Below are 20,134 nucleotides of genomic sequence, written 5' to 3'. Positions count from 1 at the left end.
CTAAAACACCAATTGGAAAAGTGTTTCACACTGTCCTCTAAATGAGTGATAATTAAAGATATCAAAGTAAGCGCCCTTCGTTTTGCAATCAAAATGTTGGGAGCTGACTAGTTGTGCCAAAGAGATGTTCTATTAAACTAGATTTCAAAACCAATTAAATGAAGCAGCCATACTTTCCAGTGGAAGGATGAAATAAAATCTAGATTTTTTCCCCCCTTTTAAAGTCCCATTTCAAGTCAGTAGTTTTCTTTCTGTAGATTAGACTTTTTTGTTACCTAATGGAGGTCACATTGCTTTAACGTATCTTAGCATGTGAGTTATCCCTCCAACCCATTATTTTGTTTCAAATAAAGCCCCTCATTAGGGATTCAATTATATAGACATGAAGGAAAATCTAGTAGTATTCATAATTTCCAAGAGTTAAATATGCAGCTTACTTTTCTAGAACCCCCTCTTCTGATAGAGAATATAGAGAATTTTTTAAAATTCTTCATTGTAATGTTAATGTTATTTGGGTGAATAGCAAAGCCTACACATTGCCTACGAGAAGTGTACTACCCAAGAAATGCAGAAACTGAAGAACAAAAGGTGTTTACATTATTTATCAAGATCTATCTCTGTTTTCTCTAACCACATTCTGCTTAACAGTAATAATCTAGACGGTGAAGGGTAGGAGATGAATGGCATTATTGCGAAATTGTGTTGCTAACAGTGTTCAGTCACTGAGCTTTTCCTAAGTGTCCAGCCCTTCTTTGTGCTGGGGAGGTTCTGGTGGGTAAGGCTTGTGGGCTTCCTGTCTTGAACATCTTTCTCATGAGCTTGGATACTCTGAACACCATCTTCATTTGGAAAAGCCCCAATTTTGGCAGCATATCAGTCATTTCCAGTCCAGGTAAATTCACCTCATTTACCACATGCAATTTTTTTTTTTTAAGATTTAATTTATTTGTCAGACAGAGATCACAAATAGGCAGAGAGGCAGGCAGAGAGAGAGGAGGAAGCAGGCTCCCTGCCAAGCAGAGAGCCCGATACGGGACTCGATCCCAGGACCTTGAGATCATGACCTGAGCCGAAGGCAGAGGCTTAATCCACTGAGCCACCCAGGTGCCCTGCAATTTTCTTTTATAGTATGTAATACTCCAGTGTCAGGCAGATGCTCAGTAGATGCAAAAAGTAAAATAAATGCCTGGAGGTGTCACTAATTGCAAAAATAAAGAGACATCACTTGCATATAGTTATGAGAAAGGCACCTTGGTTCCCTACACTGCTAATCAATAAAAACACACATATTTTAATAATAATATAGCTGCAGCTTCTGGATAGATATATCAACCTTACCAGTTTCCAGGAAATGCTGACTAGTCTTACGTCACTAAGTCAGGCTGCACTATGCCTAGACTATTACACCTGGTATCTGAGGTAGTTCTATGTAAGGAAAGAGAACTGAGGGACGTGACAAACCAGATCTCATGTTTAATACACTTCTTTGTAGAATTCATTGAACGAGATTTTTTTTTTTAGTCTAGATGTTAGCAAATTCCAGTAAGCCCCAGATAGCAAATATTCTGGGAGGCCTGTGACCTCTGTCACAGCTATTCAGCTCTGCCCCTGCAGCTTGAAAGCAACCATTAGACAACACTTAAGGGGCATTAGCTACCATCTAATAAAAGTTTATTTACGAAAACAGGTAACTGGCCAAATTTGTCTTACTGACCCCCACCCTATTCTAATTCTTCAGATTCTTCTTCCATGTGCTCAGATGCTTCCAAGCTGGCTTCAGTGTGGAAAATAACATTTAACTCAAACCTTTGTTCTCTGCCTTCATTGTCTGTCATAAAGGTGAGACACCTAACTCATCAGAAAGCAGTGCTTCCTACCTTGTCTTTCATTAAAGAGCTGCTGCTGGTGGACATTAGCTGTGACCCTAAAAAGATAACTGTCCTCATTATTCTTATCCTTCAAATGATTGTCTTTTTTATTTGTTTTTGCTTAGATTATATTTGTCTACATTTCTCCCCTTCATTTTTCATGCATTCACTGTCATAGTCAGAAATTGTTCCTAAGTTAGCCAGTCATGTCTTACATCATTGAACCAGTCTAACACATTCAATAATTTTAGATTTCCACAGACACGGGTCTTAGTGAGTCAGATTTAGCTTTCTTCCGATTATATCCCATTCTACTCTTTGTCAGAATCCCCCCCCTTCCATGATTCTGTAACATATACTAACGCCAATAATTAGATGTGTGGGTGTCTCAGACTGACTAGAAAACTGAGATAGATAATTCAAGCCTAAAGATAATTTTAAGTAGAATTACATTCCCATATTGCTCAGAAATGTCCTTTGGAAAAAATTCACCAAAATAATTAAAATACCTCAATTTATTCTATATAATGTAAACACTGCTTGAAATCAGGAATGTCTTCCATTACAACAAAGACAACTTTTCCATTTTACCTGAAAATATCTATTTATGTAGTTTGTTTTAACTGTTCAAAAAAAATGAGCTGCATCTCCATTACACTATTATTTTCACAAGTTATACATGGTTCTAAATAGTAGTCTCGCTGGTGGAAACTGTATGGATTCATACCTGAGCACAGTGGTGGTCACTTTCAGCACACTGAGTATGTTTGTTAAAAAAAAGGTCACCAATTTCTTAGAGCTAATTATACAGAAAAACAATAACTGTCTAGTTTAAGGCAAGTTTCTCTATCAAGTGTTCATTTTAGACATCCTAAGTATAAGATATAATATGCCTGGATGAGGGCACTGTTCATAATTATCGTGATAACGTTGATGTCAGTATCTTGGAATCATACAAATTTGTCATATGAATATTCGGTTAATGTAACGAAGCAAGGTGGTCTTCAGTATAAATCTGTACTCAAGAAAATGTTGATTCAGTAATTCTAGTCATAATGACAGACAATGGGTTTCCTGTAGAGCTATCATTTTTGGTATTTAGTTACACACTCACAGAATTAGAGGTGCAGTTACAAAATATGACAAACATTCCACCTTTGCAATCGCAAAAAGAAGCCCATGGTAGGACACTAGAAGTCTAACTTAGCCTCAGCTGCTCTTTTCTAATAGACTAACCACTGGAGCAGAAGTCGCACTGTGGTCCCTCTGTCGTCAGCAGGTCATATCAGGTTGAAATGAGCCCGTGCCTCTGGCATAATTGCACATGCCCGCTTGCTTGCTTGTTTGCTCGCTTGCTTCCTTCCTTTCTTCCTTTCTTTCTTAAGATTTTATTTATTTATTTGACAGAGATCACAAGTAGGTAGAGGAGCAGGCAGGGGGGTGGGGGAAGCAGAGAGCCCTGCTGAGCAGAAAGCCCGATGTGACACTCGATCTCAGGACCCTGAGATCATGACCTGAGCCGAAGGCAGAGGTTTAACCCACTGAGCCACCCAGGCGCCCCAAACACATGCCCTCTTTCTCCTTGTCAGCCCCAGACAAGGAGATGGGAATTCCAGCAATCAACAGCAGGAAAGTATTGTACAACTAAAAACTGAAACGCCTGGATTGAATCATTCTGACCACTATTACTGACTCTTCCTTTCTATGCCATCAATCTGTCCTGTGCAAATTCAGTTTTAAGTTGACACGTTTAATGTATTCAAAAGTCAGAAAAATCATCTCTGCCGTCATCATTACTGTCTCATCAAAATAGTTAACATTTATTGAGTGAATACTTAGTATGTGCCATGAACTGGGTGAAGTGCTCAGCTGTCTTCAGCACATCTGGAATCCTCACTATAGCGATAACGATGTAGATTGTCCTAAGTGTGCAGATGGGGAAATGCTGGCTGAAGAAGTTAAGTAGCTTACCCAGTTTCACCCAGTATTGAGAGGAATGGCTATTACTTAGACCTAGGCACTCTGACTCAAGAGCTTAGACTCCAAAGTCTTGCTCCAAATCATCATCCAGTAAATGGAGCACTCAAAATCTTTAATATTGTAAACAACCTCTGAGACTCATCACTAAGAACTATGAGGGGTCCCTGGAGAATGTCTCCTCTCCGGCCCACCTCTAGTAGTTTCGCAGTCCCGGAAAGATGTCTGACAGGGAGTCTTCTGACCCAAGCATTTGGAGTCTTTCGCTCCATTCCCAGTGACTCGGGAATGGTTCTAGACAACATGGCCACTGGTAGTAAGACGTGTGGGACCTGAAAGAAAAGGAGTTCATACTGTGTAGACCTCAACATAGGGTTGTTGACACTGCTTGGAGCAGTTGAGGCAGCACACAGTTCTGCATTTTAGAGAACACTGGTCCCCACTCTACATCTTTCCTTCTTTCATCTGCAGACAGGGCAGATGGACCAAGTTTCTCCTCTGTGGAGCAGCAGAAAGAAGTTAGCCCAATTTTTCCTGAAAAACACCAAACCCATGAGAGTACAACACTTAGCAATGTATTAAGAAGTCCTAAAGTTGCTAACTAGAAATGTAACTGTCACTGTTCATAAAGAAAAGGAGGGGCGCCTGGGTGGCTCAGTGGGTTAAGCCGCTGCCTTCGGCTCAGGTCATGATCTCAGGGTCCTGGGATGGAGCCCCGCATCGGGCTCTCTGCTCAGCAGGGAGCCTGCTTCCCTCTCTCTCTCTCTCTCTCTCTGCCTGCCTCTCCATCTACTTGTGATTTCTCTCTGTAAAATAAATAAATAAAATCTTTAAAAAAAAGAAAAGGAAAAAACTTTCAATGAAAAAAGTACAAAATGTAGAGTTGAACAGCTGTGACTTTTATACAAATGTGGGGTTTTTTTCCTCCTCTTTTGTGAAATTATGTCTGCTGGGTACAGTTTGGTTTTCAATGGCAGTTACACAATTTGCTTAACTAGCTAGTCCAGAAGACACAATTTCCTGGAACAGCTTTCATGCAAAGCTGCGTCCTCTGGCACAGACAGAGAAGCAAACCATATAACTGCGGTTAAAATGATAGTAGGGACTGACAGATGTGATTTTCATGTAGAGGTTTTTACAAGTTTTTCATGTGATGTCACACATCTGCTACTATAAAATGTTACTTGTGTACAATTCCAGAAAGTCTGAAAGATACCGCATAATATCTTCAATGTAACATTAAATGTAAAAGGAAAATCACATTCATTTCATGGTTAATGATGAGTATTTGTCATGATGTTGCAAGTTGGAAAGTAGCTAGAGAGGATTTCAGCTCAGAATCATATCCTAAGGATGTTTCTTTCCTTCATGGTTTTGAGTAGTTTCCTAAATCTTCCCAGAAAAATTTCCTAACTTCAGAACTTTTTTACAAGTCAGCATAAATATAAAACATTTCCAATTAGGAATAAACAGAAAAGAATACCATTTTAAGACCCTGTTTGTTCTTAGAGAATTGTTTTTCCAATAGGGAAAGTTAATTTTTTAAACTTTCAGCTTTTCCCCTCGATCTGCGGACACTGGCAAACTTTTCTTGATCCTTTTTAGACAGCTGTTTAACCAAGAAATCATTTCTTTGTTAACTTATGACATATGAGTTAACTATGAGTTAACTATGTTAAGTCTATGACATAACTTAGAAAGTTATGTCATAGAAGATACCAAACTGGAGTGCCATTGTTGATGAAGGTGCTTAGTGGTATTCTATACTAAGCCAAATCTTAAAAATAGCATGTGGTCACATCCATTGTGGTCATTTAGTAGCCAAAACTATGGGCTGCAGAGGATCACAGGATGTCAACCCTGCAACTTCCCAGCTGTGAGATCTGTAGTAGAGGGGTAATGCAAAGGGAGGGGAAGGAGACAGAAGGGAGAGAAGGGAGGAGAGCAAGACCTTTTGTTTTGCACTTACCACGTGCCAAGTAGTATTCTAAGTGCCTTCCATACACTAGCTCATTTAATACTCAAACACAGACCAGAAAAACCCTGTGAAGTTTGTATTGTTATCCCCGTTTCACAAGGAAACTGACGTACAGATAGTTTTGCAAGTACTAAATAATAGAGCCAGAATTTGAACCTGGGCAGTCTCATTCCATTGCTGGTGTTTAGCAATAAACAGGTATGTAGTACATCCTCAATAAATGTTAGCTATTTTTATCTTCTGTATCCCAATAACATGCATAAGGACTCAACTTGTGGCCTTACTTCTATAGCTCATTCATGATTACAATATACCCCCCAAAGTGAACAACTCTAAGGGAAATTATTTGATTTATAAGAAATTTGTAATTTAATCTCATGGTGAGAGCATGCCATGTGGAATAAAGAATGCTTTTCCTTTAGAATTAGTGATAATTCCATAAGCCTCCGGAAATGATAAAGCAAGGACTGCAGAGTATGAGGTCTCTGTGGAAAGGGTTGAGGTTTCAGAATAATCTGCAAGGACGTTATTTTTGTCATAATTATCGCCTTATGATACATGTCAGCTTACATAACTGGGGATTTATGAAAGTGATAGTAGAGACAGTAATGTTTAAGGCATTATTTTAACTTTTAATATGCTTTCACATCTGTTATCCCAGCTGACAGTCACAGCACTTACAAAAGAAGGAACCAGTCCTCTGAGGACTTCATTGAGTTCTCCAAGGCCATATGACTCGTAAGGTTGAAGCCTGATGACGTCTAATGCCTCATAGAACTAAGAGAGACAGTTCAGTAGAGTAGCTATGTTTTTACATTAATATCAAGTGTCTATACTTTATGAAATGTTTTCTTGTATTTATTAAACAAGCATATATCAGTTCACTTCACAGTTTAAAAAAAAAAGGAACAAATATATCGAAGTTAATATGGGATACCTGATTTCTTCTGAACTATAAGCAGCTCTTTTGTGCTAAGGTGGCAGCCTTCCATTTTTACCTTCTTTGCTCTGAGCCAGGCCAGTTTCATACTCTGCAGCATCACTCCTTCAGCCTGGAAGAAAAAAAGCAATCTGGCCTCATGAGGGAGGGACACACCCTAGCCCCATGCCCATGCTCTTTACATTACATTAGTATTTCTGATACTTTGTAACTGGTAATTTCTACCTACCTCCTCTCTGCCCCTTACTGATATTATATAAAATTTCAGTTGTTATTAAATTACTTTACACTATGGTCCAACCACAGATCTGTACAAAGACTTATGGCTTTCTTTTACTCTTCATGCCAGAGCCTCTCAAATATTTTTAAACTGTGATCCATTCAATCAAAATGAAGTCCCAGGTCCCATCCTCTTACCACAATCACCCAGTCAAGATCTGAATGCACAGCCCTCATCCACTCCTTACCTGAGGTTAGTTAGAGGTAATTTTTCATGCTGTGAGGGCCTCCACCACTGCTGGTTCATTCTCATCTGATTAAAATGTGCTCTGTATTCTAGTTACCTTCTCTTCCCCTGAATGTTTTTGCAAATGAAGGAAAGAAAACTTGACTCTGTAATTAGAAACGCTCTTATTAGCAACTGTTCGATCTCATAAACCACCTTATTTAACAAATCTTTGGGTTCCAAATGAAGAATGTTTTGAGCACTCAAAAGTTTAATTTAGTTTAATTGCAGGTAGAGTTTTACAAATAACAATGAATTATTCACCCTTGGCATCAGAGTTACATATAAATGTTTTTAAAAAAAGATAATTTTTACAATTCTAATGGATTATTTTGTTTGTCTTGAAGTCAGTAATAAAAGACAGGGGAATTATTACTCTAGCATCAGATTTTCTTTGAGAATGTATTCGTGAATATATTCATAAACACTTTGGGAGGAGTTGTTTGTATTTAGGCATTTTTTATGAATCTAGCAAATTAAATTGGGCTCTTGGTGAGGTGCTTCTGCAGAGGTTAAGCACAGGCATGTAGCCCAGTAGCACAAAGCAGGGGAACTTAGTGGAGAGGCAGCAATGTGGGGGCACAGTCCCTGAGTTCTCATTATTCCAGGGAGAGAGGACAGGAATGGTCAGAACTGGAAACACCATACTGCATGCTCCCAAGAAAAGACCACACTTCCTCCTTCTCCCCCATTTTTATAGTGCTGTGAGAACTTGAACCTATCCTTATGCAGTCAGGGAAGACAGCCTGCATTTAAGGAGTGCTGCCCAAGGGGATCACAGACAACCTTTTGAGCCAGGTGTGAGCTGTGTGGTGAGTTGGATTCCTGCACTGAGAAGACACAGAGCCTTTGGGGAGTGCCGTCCCTCCTGCTGAAAGAGGGGACCCCAGTCCGAAGTAGCTCATAGAGAAACAACCCAGAGAAAGCTGCCGCCATCTTTCACGGCACAATCCTGCTTACCTCTTGCCAAGGCAATGTTATATAACACACAAAGAGATCATTGTTATTATTCTAGAATGTGTACGACAGTTAGCTTATATAGCTTAGTTATTCTCTCTCTGGCTTAAACATGCTAGGCTTCTTGTGGGTGAATTGTGGATTGTTGTCTCATCACGCTGGATCATCACATACTTTGGAGTCATATCTTAGACTGAGACTAAGTTCTAAAGTTAGCACATAAAGTGAAAATTGGATAGAGTCAGAATTATCCTAAAAATCCTTTAGGATCACAGTTTGTTGAAAACTAGCGTAGTGAAACAACACAACCATCCCCCCCCCCTTTGGTATTAGAAAAGAGTTCTTTCTGGAATTAAAGTATTTGGCTGGCATGCAGGTCTTTTAGATCTTTAATAGATACATAACTGGAATCACATTCAGCTCAGAGAGATGCGAATACTGGCAGAGAGATGAGGGAGCTTAGTCCAACGGAGGAAGTGGCTGATTGATGTCACTCTTTGGGCAGCCTGTTACTGAATAAAAGGCAGGATGGTCGCCCTAAGTGGGTAAAATGTAATGCCTTCCACCCCCACATGAGAACTTTAATCTCATCTTTTTCAATATGCAGATAATGTTTTTCAAAATTCACGTTGTGTCACAGACGATGATGTTAGTAATAGTTGTCCTTTTTGCATCCATGATTCTGAATTCACAGGCGAGGACAAAATTACACTTAACCTCCCTGGCTTTTTTCTGTCAAATGAGTGGTTTAGATTAGGTGATTGCTAAGGTCTCTTCTAGTTCAAGGAATATCCACTGCACCTGTGTTAACAAGGCTAACTTTGGCCATTTTCCTGTATGAGCCTCATTATTTTCTCATTATAACTGCTGATCAGAGCATACTTCAAATTTGAAAGCATTTTCTTTCAATTTCCACTTGTTATTTGGCTAGACAATAACATATATATTACCATTTAAAAAAATTATTTTAATGGTTTTAATAACGCTATCACATGAGTGTTATGAAAAGAAGGCTTCCTAAAAGGGTGGATGGTTATAATAGAATCTCCTTACAAAACTATGAAAAAAATATAAATGTTTTTGATATCTACAGACATGAAATGATATTACAATTGATGTTAAAAGGTCACAAAGATAAAGATAAGCTTATAAACAAAAAGTCAGCATAAGAACTATATTTTTCACATGTTCAAGGCTGAATGCATTCAAAGGGAATATTGTTGCCCCCTTTTTATGATATGAAGTCACATTGTTATACATTATTTATTACTAGCATTTAATAGGTGACTTCATATTTAACTAGGTGAAATTGTATTACAATAGACTCAACTAATTGTATAATAAAAACAGATGGATTACAGAAAGTTTTATTATCGAATTTCACGTTTAAACTCAATCTGGCTAAGTAAGATGAACTTTAAAATTGTCGAGGAAAAATATTATTCTGTGGCTTAGAATGTTAACTGGATCTACTAGAGGCTAAAGAAAGTCAATTTGCTGCGATAAGCCATTACAGTTGATTTCGCACTAAATTAGTCTAGAAAAAACTCACATTAGGTGTGTAGTTTCTGACAGCTTATTAAGTACCATGTGTTAAGTTTGCCATAACGTTAAAACGTTAGTTCAAATTTCCATTAAGCACAACACTCCTGTACGGAGGCTGACAGTCTCCTCATCCTGTTCTTATTTCACTTTCTTCCATTTTAACTGGGTGCCAAAAAAAAAAAAAAAGAGTATAGTTTCAGATAGATAAAATGATACGAATAATTGTCCTTTTCCCTCTGATATTACTTAGTAATTAAGTTTGTGGCATCGACTTAATGTGTAAATACTTAGTAACTATTAGCCCAGAAAAGTGATATTAATAGCTACCATCTCGTAAGCACTTGGTAGGTAGTTGCTGTATTACATAACTCATTTAATCATCATCATCGCCATGACATTTTACTTTCGATGCTGTTATTTCTGTTTTGTGGGCAAGCTGTCAAGCTAGTAGGTGGCAGAATAGAGCTATAACCCAGGACAGGAATTTAGAGACTTTATGTTACCCATATTTAGGCTATACTTAACTGTTGTACTCTGAATATAACAATGATACTAAAATCAACTTTAGTTCACATCATGTTTCATCTTTAGACATTTTCATATGTTTTATCTGTGTGCTCTTCAAAACAGTCCTATGAGGTGAATAGGATATTTCCAGATGGGCAGTTGTAGTTTGGACATATTAGGGGAATTTCACAAAGGTAGTGAGTGAGTGGCAGATCTAATCTTCAAATGTAGCTTAAACCCCAGAGAGTGATTTGGTCCCCCAAATAGGAGAGAATGACGACTCAGACACCTCATCAGTGGCTTTCATGTTAGTGAAACCCAAGAGGTCCACATGAGACTGAGGATGGCAGAGAGGGCAGGTGTCTCCCTTTTCCCCTCACGAGTCCTCACGAGTTATTCCTCACGAGTCCACAACTTACAGGTGCCTATTATGAGCGGGTCAGGGGGAGAGAGTTCACCAGTGCTCCACGGCCTACTGTGTTAGCATATAAGGAATTTCCTGCTGAGTAAGTATCTCATTTTCATTTCCTATTGTATCACTGGACCTCAGCAGGACCTAACATGCCCTTTCCAGAATCTGAGACAAGACATGCATATTTGTGTTATTGACGACCTCTTTCTTACTCACATACAACTTTAACCTATTCATAAATACTAGTGCAGAATCATCTTATTATCAACATCATAATTGCCAGAGTCGTGGCCCATGTTCAACTTCTAGAATTTTAAGGGCACCATTCAAGAAAATTGAGTTAGGATTGACCCTAAATGAATCGAAAAGGTAATCCTTGAAGGAGACTCGTCTGGCTTAGAAACTACATTATACAAAGCCAGGGATCCTGGCTTCTTGCCCGTGTTCTCATTACCATTTCATTTTCACAGTAAGCAAAACAGACATGCATACACATACATACACATAGAAACCCATATTTCTAGGTACATAGTCTTTGGGTTCTATTAAAAATATATATATGTACTAATCAACATAATGTGCTGTATTGTCAAAATGTTTGCCTTCAGAAAATCAGCAGGTAATTTACAATCCTGTGAAAGTTACCAGTTTCACAGTGAATCCTAGGAAAGAGGAATTCAGAATCATCTGGGCAAAGTATGTTAACGATTACCAAACACAGCCCATGCCTGTGTATACATAAGTTAGGTCACTTGAAAAGTAAGAGTATATTTGTGTCAGAGCCACGTAAATCAGTGTTGTTAGATTTGGCGCTACCCAGAGCGGGGTGTGAATCATGCATCTGCCCCTTACTGTGAGATCTGCAGAAAATTGCTGACCCTTTTTGAGGAGCAGGTGAGTGAAAAGTATGGAACCTGTTTAGCTGAGGGTTTGGCTTATAGCATTTGCTCAACAACTTTGGCTCCCCCCCCACCCCACCCCCACCATTTACCACTCTTTTATTTTCTCCTTTCTTTACAAGGATGACATTTATTTTCCAAACGATTGGTTTTTTCCACCAAATTGTGACATCTATTAAATAATTTAAATCAGAGCAAGAACAAAGTAACTTTAAAAGTGTGCAAAATGGAATGTTCTTCTGAAATATTCAACATCACACTTTTCATCTTCCTTATTTAGAGATTCAGAATGAAAAATACAGACTTGGCCCAATGTGGGGGGCCTAAATTTCCCAAACTTGCATGTGTATTATGAAAAGGAACACACACATTATGTGAAAATACCTACCCCATTAAGGCAACATGAAACTGTCACCTAATCTTTATGAAGCTTTGCTCTTCTGATAATGGCATAACTTTAGAGATCATGTGCTAATGACATAAAACTCTGCAACAATACTTGTTCCCTAAAAAGCAATCTATTGAAAACAGCCGTGAAGCAGAGGCACCTGGGTTGCTCAGTCAGTTAAGCATCTGCCTTTGGCATAGGTCATGATCCCATGGCCCTGGGATCAAGCCACACATTGGGCTCCTTGCTCAGTGGGAAGACTGCTTCTCCCTTTCCCACTCCCCCTGCTTGTGTTCCCTCTCTCTCTGTCTCTCTCTCTCTGTGTCAAATAAATAAATAAAATCTTAAAAGAAAAAAACATTAAAGAAACTTATTTCCACCTTTCTTTGCTCTTGGTTCTGCTAAACCTTTATCCTCTATTCCCACTACAATTCTTCCCCAATGCCTTTCTTCCCAGGTTCCTTCAGTTCTCAGAATGAAAGCCTCCTGCCCGCACTCAGGCCATTTGCTGCAATAAACCAATACAGTTGGTTTATCACAATAAAAGTGTTTTCTGAATATCAAAATATAAGTTTTTTTTAATTTTGTCAGGTTTTCTAATTTTTCCTGCGTAACTTTCTAGCATGTAAAAGGAATTGCTGTGTATTTTATTTCTCCCTGGTTTGGAAAATAATAAAGAACCAATAGTTGAGCATAATACTTTCTTATATTTTTTCTTACTATGGTAATTGGAGCTAAAAACTTTGGGAGTTTTGATATTATATGGAATTGGAGTTTCTTCATGTCCTATTGACTGTGAGAATTGGCCAATGTTCTGCCCCAGTCTTATCCATCCCTCTTTACTAGCACTCCCCTGGCTTCCTGCTTCCTGGATAATTGCAGACATCAATGATGTTACCTGTGTGATTGCTCACTATTCTGAGTGTCTGTGTTGATTTTCTGACACTCCTTCGAGTCAGGCCCCAAAGTACTCCTGTATCTGTGGTTGTACGTGTCTACCATTGTCTGAGGGACATATGGAGTTCAGAAGGCTTAGCCTGTAGTGTGATTCACATTTTAACATCTCATAAATAAATTCATTAATCAGTAGGAACCCAGTTCAACATAGAGCATACCACAGGTCAGATTATGCTCACACCTCCCAGCACACAGTAACGTCTGATTTTTTGGATCATGTGATTCTTCACAGTCCTGGAGCATCTCTTACTTACCCTCAGAGCCCCAGGCAGGAACAATACGTAGTGTGCTGGAGTGGCCAGTAAGGATGCAAAAATGATTGAGATTTTCAGGGAGCACCACAACTTTCCTATTTGGTTGATAGGGTAACACTCATACTATGGCCCCCAAGTTTGGGAATAAGGCACCTCTGCCACGACAGAGACTTTGAGAGCTACAGCTGTTCCCTAGACAAGAGTCCTAATGGAAGTGGGGAGACTTTTTGACAAAACCACACCCCGCAGCATGACTTACAGCTAGTTTTCTAAGCTTATAGCTCTCATCCCCTCGTCCTGACTTCTGCTCCCATGCCAGCCGTGGGCAGTCACTCGTCTCCTACTCTAGCTAAGCAGGACTGAATACTCCTGAACATCTTTGTATGCACTAGTCTCTTCCTGAAGTGCCCCTCTCCACCTGGCAAAATGTATCCTAGAGTCTGCTTCAGTGTGGCTCTTTTGGTGAGGCTGTCCCCGAACCATCAGACAAAGCTGCCTTTTCTTGTCCCAATTTACCCAATACTGTCGCAGTTTTAAAACTGAAAGTCTCATCACATCACGTGATGAGCACTGGGTACAATTAATGAATAACTGAACTATATGTTGGCTACTTGAGTTTAAGTTTAAAAAAAAAAAAAAAAAAGTTAAAAAAACCCTGAAAGTCTCATGCCCTAGGAAATCCCTTGGTCCTACAAAACTGGGGTGGTTGGTCCCCTGACCTGTTTGTCTCCCCAGTGGAGTAAAACACCCCATCGCTGAGGGGGTTGTGTCATGTTCACGTTTGTGTCCCCACTGACAGCACACTGATAAATTAGTGACCTTCTATATGAGATCCGAAGGACAAAGCCATTCAGTCTGTGTTAGCAGATACCAGTGGAAGAGGACGCATTAGTCTTGTCTCTTAATACAAAAAGATCCTGCAATAGTGTAGTCTTTTAGTTTTCCTCTAGATAAGGTCTGTCTTACCTCTCTGTTTATTACTCAGTACTTAGGCTCAATTGAGAAACCAAAGTTTAGAAATACCTTTGATGATCATAATAATGCTCCCAGCAATAACATTTAAGAAAGACGTTTTATGGGAATGAGAAGGGATGAATAGAAAACATTTTTTAAATTTTTTCCATTAGTTTCAGAGGTAGAATTTAGTGATTCATCAGTAGAAAACATTTTTAAATGCATGCCCAGTGGCTCTGAAATTTTTGAAAATGAGGCTATGTGTCTTGTAGGTCTCGGGAACTTCATGACATGCTTGGCAGTGCACATTTTATTTCCGCCAGGAGTAAAATATCCAGTTGTCCGGGTAATTTGTAAATAGTACTGGCTAAGTGATAAATAGCCCTTATATGTAGAATACGTATTACAGACCAGTGTCTTAGTATGTAACTTTAGAACTACTAAAGGGAGAAGGGGAGAGAGAGTTCACTTATCTGAAGATGTAGGTTCAGTCTCATGGACAGACTCCTTAGCTGTGAGAGTCGCAGTGCTAACACATGGCTACTCTCCTCAGTTGGCTGTGATTCCACCTCCCACCTCAACAGTATATCCCCAGGTCAGACACCCTTTTGTCCAGAAAAAGCAGGAGCAAGTAATATGTGAATGACTCAGGCTTACCCACATTCACAAAGCAAACTCACATTACCCTCAAATACAGGAGGGGATAATGGATGGACATTAATACAAAGAAAATTATCACTGAAGTGTTAGAATTGGGAAGAAATCTTTCAACAGGTAAGATTCAATTATTCGGTTAAAAAAGAATGCTTCAAGTAAAATAGATTCAATTCTTCCCTTTATCCAAAGCCCATATTTTAAAATAAAGTATATTTAAAACATTTGTCTTTAGTACTTTTAAATTTTAGCTTTAGCTTTTCAAGGCATACTTTGTATTAGCTAAGCCCTATTTTATAATTCTTTTTGTTCCTGTTTTATCTTCCCTGCTAGACTTGTGTTTGATTGACCTTTGTCCCTCCCTACACCCTCTTTCATAGTGCTGAGCAGGGTATTTGAGAAACAAATATTTGATGGATCACGATAGCGTTTATCGACTACTTACATCCAGGTACTGGTCTGAAGTGATTTCTTCATTTAAATTCATTTAATATGCACGACTCTATGAGGCAGGTATTACTTTTATCCCAACTTGAGAGAGAAAAATCCTGAAGCACAAAAAGGGTAATTGATGTCCTCAAGGTCACATACCTAAGATGTAGTGGGGCTTGGACAAATCCCAGCGACATGACTACTGTGTCCAAGCTCTTGATACACTGCCCCGCCTTTGGAGAAGAAGGTTGGCCCCAGGAGATCCCCCATAGGGTTATAATCCTCTCTTGGTTTCCAAAGCATGAAGTAGTTTCTACTACTTAAAACCTGATAGTAGAGAAAGCTTTATGGCGTCTTCTCGAGGCTTGTTTTACAATGAATCAAATATACGTGTAGTGGGTGTAGTGTTTGTGTTTGCCACTGCATCCACGGTCTAGGGGTTCAGATGTGAGGAAGTGATATGCGGCTTTTCTGACCACCCAGAAGTGGGGTCACAGAAAACCTAGGGAATTCCAAGCAACCAGGAAATTCATACTCTGATTCCATACAGGAAATACTGTTTCAAAAAAAAAAAAAAAAAATGCTCCATGGGGCGCCTGGGTGGCTCAGTGGGTTAAGCCGCTGCCTTCGGCTCAGGTCATGATCTCAGGGTCCTGGGATCGAGTCCCGCATCGGGCTCTCTGCTCAGCAGGGAGCCTGCTTCCTCCTCTCTCTCTCTCTGCCTGCCTCTCTGCCTACTTGTGATCTCTCTCTGTCAAATAAATAAATAAAATCTTTAAAAACAAACAAACAAAAATGCTCCAGGTAAAATAGATTTTGGGAAGCCTCCAAAGGAGCGTAACATAGAAGAAATAATATACTGAGCCACAACCCCAAATCCCAAGCCAATTTTCCCATGTGCAGCGGTGACTGGCTGCCTCCCTGGGCTCCCTCACTTTGTCCCTCACATAGCGCTTTTCCACGTGAGCACATTTCTAGTGTAACACAAAATAGCAGCTGCTACTTACCAGCTTCTCAGTTTCAAATCTTCCATCACCGTAGTAGGCTGACATTTTCACCTTTCACAAGAATGTCTTGGGAGATTCTCTGTTTTGAAGGATTTCATGAGTCTTCACCCAAACAGGTAATATCACATAAGCTGGCCCTAAGCTTCACATAGAGTCCTGTCACAGATATATTTTATGGGAGCGTTAAACTGGAAACCAGTGAGATCTGTCCCCTCTCGTGGATGCCTGCCTCCCATCCATTTACTTACTCAGTAAATATTTCTGGAGCGCTGGCCACCTAGAGTGTAGAGTAATTACTGTAGCCACCTTGACAACCTTAAAATATTTCACTTGTGGCACAACATCTACTTGAAAGCTGCTCCCTTCTCTGTCTCACATTGAGCCAGTGATCTGTCTCTAAACTGTTCACTGAAATCAAGATGGTGGGATAGTAGCCAAGGGGTACAAAAGACCCCATTTGTGACTGTACGCTAAAAGTTCCCCTCTCCGAAAACCAAGGAGAAGCAAGGTGAGGTGGGCGGAGGCTATGATATGGAGGGAATGCTGGCATTGGGGGTCAGATGGTGACCTTGATGACCAGCAGACCTGCCCGGGCATGCTGATGGGCTTAGGGCGTACAGCTTTCCTCCTGATTCTTGCATTCCCTCAGTGAAGAAGGCAGCAGTCAAACAGGACCCTGACCTGGGACTCCTCTTGGCAGCATATCATTCGATCAGATGCAAATATTTTTTGCTCCTCTGTGCATGTTATGAATCTTCTAATACTAGAAGTCTTCTCTTCTGGAGCCAGAATAGCATTTCCTAGCACTCCCCAAAGCCACATACAGAAAAAGAGTCTTCCACATAAATCTTAGCAGGAAGAAACTCCTTCGCGCCTTCTCAGTTTCTAACTCAGGAGTGTGCAACCCTCATTGCACACTGGTGTTACCTGCGAAGCTTTCTTAATGCCAATGCCTGTACGTCATTCTGAGATTGTGTCTCTGTTGATTTAGGGTGGACCTGAGTCTTTTCTGGTTTTGCTGTTGTTGGTTTGCTTGTGTTGAGGCTCCTCGGGTTGAATCAGAACTACAGCGCGCTGCCACATATGAACTTATTTTAAGTTTCCAGTCCATAGTGAAAGGAGGAGGTTAAGCTACCAGCGAGTGAACACAAGAGCAAAGAGAGAAGGCAGTGGGATCCTGTCTTTGACATCCTCATCCCTTTGCCATTCCGACACGGAGGCATCTCGCGTCGGTAGTCCTTCCTTTTTGTGAAGGAAAAACAGGGTTGTTACGAAACACCCACTGCAGAATATGACTTATATCCTCCTAGCTCATACCACCTTAAAGATCTGTAAAATATGACAGTAGACTGATAGGATTAAAAGGTAAGAACTCGGGGCGCCTGGGTGGCTCAGTGGGTTAAAGCCTCTGCCTTCGGCTCAGGTCATGATCCCAGGGTCCTGGAATCGAGCCCCGCATCGGGCTCTCTGCTCAGTGGGGAGCCTGCTTCCTCCTCTCTCTCTCTGCCTGCCTCTCTGCCTACTTGTGATCTCTGCCTGTCAAATAAATAAATAAAATCTTTAAAAAAAAAAAAAAAAAAAAGGTAAGAACTCTTGGTGGCACCCCAGGTGCTGTTTTATATAGAAGCTAGATGAACTAGTTAGCAATGGTCGCCCAGAGCCTAAACGATGAGAAGGATGAAGGCATTTGTCATTCCCATGCTTTGTACACATTGTAAGATCCCCAAATCCTTGCTAAAAGGACTCGAAACTATTCATTTTGGAAGCACAAGGAAGACACGGCTTTCTTATTCAGCAACAATCATATTTCTTTGTGATAGGCCTTTTTAGCTTGGGAGCATTTTACATTTTGAATGAATGTCTTCATTTCTGACGATGTGCATGTTCTGTAGCAATTAGTTTAGGATACTAAAGCCACACCCAAGCATGCCAGACTAGTTCATTGGTATTTTCATTCCCCGTCAACTCTAGAAACTCACTTTGGTGACGAATGGCGTATTTTCAAAATAGTGTCCATAAAGCAGGTGGCTATGCTTTGGCTTTCCTAAGGAAATAATTAACATGCAGATGGCAGTTGAAGGAACCCAACTGTATATAGAAATGTATTCCAGAATGTTCTTATATTTTCTGAAGATAAAGTTATGCATGTGATACACGGTGACCTAGGAGAATGGAAACGGGACAGGAAATAAAGAGAGCACATCTTTCGGTATACTTCAAAGCTGTTTCTTGGTTGCTCAAAATTACTAACGTGTATTAGCAAACAAGTCTTGAAACACACACTCATCATTTAACTATTTAACAAACAAAAATATCATCTTTCAGTGTGTCCAAAGCTTAGCATACAAAGATGAGCACATTGAACCTGCATACAGGTGTGCATAATCTATAGAAGGAAATACACATGAAAGTCAGCTATTAAAATACAGTATGATAAGGTTATGATAGCTTGTGAAATTCATTATTGTGAAATTATCATTTAGGATACTGTATACTAATGACATCAGGGAAAGCTCTCCCTGCCAGACTTGGAGGAAAAATACTTATAAGACTCAGTAACAGGAATACTATGTCCTCTGAATGTCTTGAGTTTCACTTAAATACTCTGAAGAAAATAACCAGTTTCTCTGTCCCATTGAATTAGTGGTTTGAAAGCTCAAAACTAATTCGTAACATAACGCTAGCGACCAAATAGGGTCCTATATGATCAGTTCTATCTGTTGATCCACCCAGATTCAACTCCTGTCACCCAGATTTTGCTTACTTTCTGTTGTTTTTGTTCCTTAAAAGTACTGCAAATCCTCCCAGTGATGAGACAGGTTATAAGAAAATAAATAAATAAATAAACTGTGACAAGAGACGTCTGTTCAAGATCTTATGAGAGCCAAGGGAAAGAGTGTGACACAGGCTGGCCGTGTTGCTAGGGGAGGCTAGGGAAGGAGCTCTAGCACAGATGGGAAAAGCATCATCATAATGACCCCGTCAGCAGCCCTCGTTAATAACAGTAAAAAAGAAGAGCTAGACCTTGAAGAATCAACAATCACTGGACCTTACAATTGCGGGGTCTTCCCTGTGTATCTGTGCTTTGCCAACATTTTATCTCTGGTCCTCACAGCAATCCCAATAAGCAGATACTAATATCCCCGTGTACCGCACGGGAATATCGACGCTTCTGGAGATGAGTAATTTGTCCACCTCCTACCCAGGTAGTCTTGCTTCAAGGGCTGCATTATTGCATGCTGAAATTCTCGTGGAAGGATAGGGGATTGACACAGTGTTGTCAGCGAGAGTCACTCCAAGTGTGTCCAAGAGGGGGGTGTAGTGCTGCACACGCTGCGCCTGCTGAAGGGGGAGCTAACAGAGATAAGGAAGGCAAAGTCAGGAATAATGTTTCTTTAGGTAATAGGAAGATTTCAAAGGATTTTAATAAGAGGGTTACACGAAAGCGGAGAAAAGGCAAGAGAGGCCTCAAACTCTGATCCTTCTGAAATCCGGTGGGGCTGTCAGAGTCTCCTGGGTGAAGAAGTTTTGTAAGATCTCAGGCCGTCGTTCACTACATGCTACAGATCACAGGGACTCCTTGGTGCGTAAGAGCGTGACAGTAGTATTTACTTCCAATGGGAAATAATTTTACATAAGACAGATTTACTTTGAAGTCCACCCTGGGGACTGCCATTACCAAAGGAGGTTCTCGTAAAGCACCCTCTTCCTACATGGCACCAGAAGCAATGTTAGAGAACAGGCCTGGTGCTCTTAACCCCCCACATCCCCCACCCCTGCCCAAAGCCTCTCCTGTGGACTCAAAATGCTCACAGGGATAGTGGTGAGAACATGGTGATGCTGGTGGCAGGTGGCTGCTGCTAGTTCCCGAACTGTCTCTGTTTGCTCCCCTGTGCCAGC

At 40.2% G+C, this 20,134-nt stretch overlaps 1 protein-coding gene across 8 annotated transcripts in view; it reads left to right on the top strand.

Annotated features, from left to right (window-relative positions):
• The window catches only part of MAGI2 (membrane associated guanylate kinase, WW and PDZ domain containing 2), a 1,359,941-nt gene that overhangs the window by 1,023,426 nt on the left and 316,381 nt on the right, over window positions 1-20,134 (top strand). The gene's annotated exons all lie outside the window — the stretch shown is intronic.

The sequence above is a fragment of the Mustela lutreola genome, chromosome 4 (assembly GCF_030435805.1).
Source record: "Mustela lutreola isolate mMusLut2 chromosome 4, mMusLut2.pri, whole genome shotgun sequence".
Classification (NCBI taxonomy): Eukaryota; Metazoa; Chordata; class Mammalia; order Carnivora; family Mustelidae; genus Mustela; species Mustela lutreola.
Note: the sequence above shows the minus strand (reverse complement) of the source record. Positions and strands in the feature narration are given on the sequence as shown.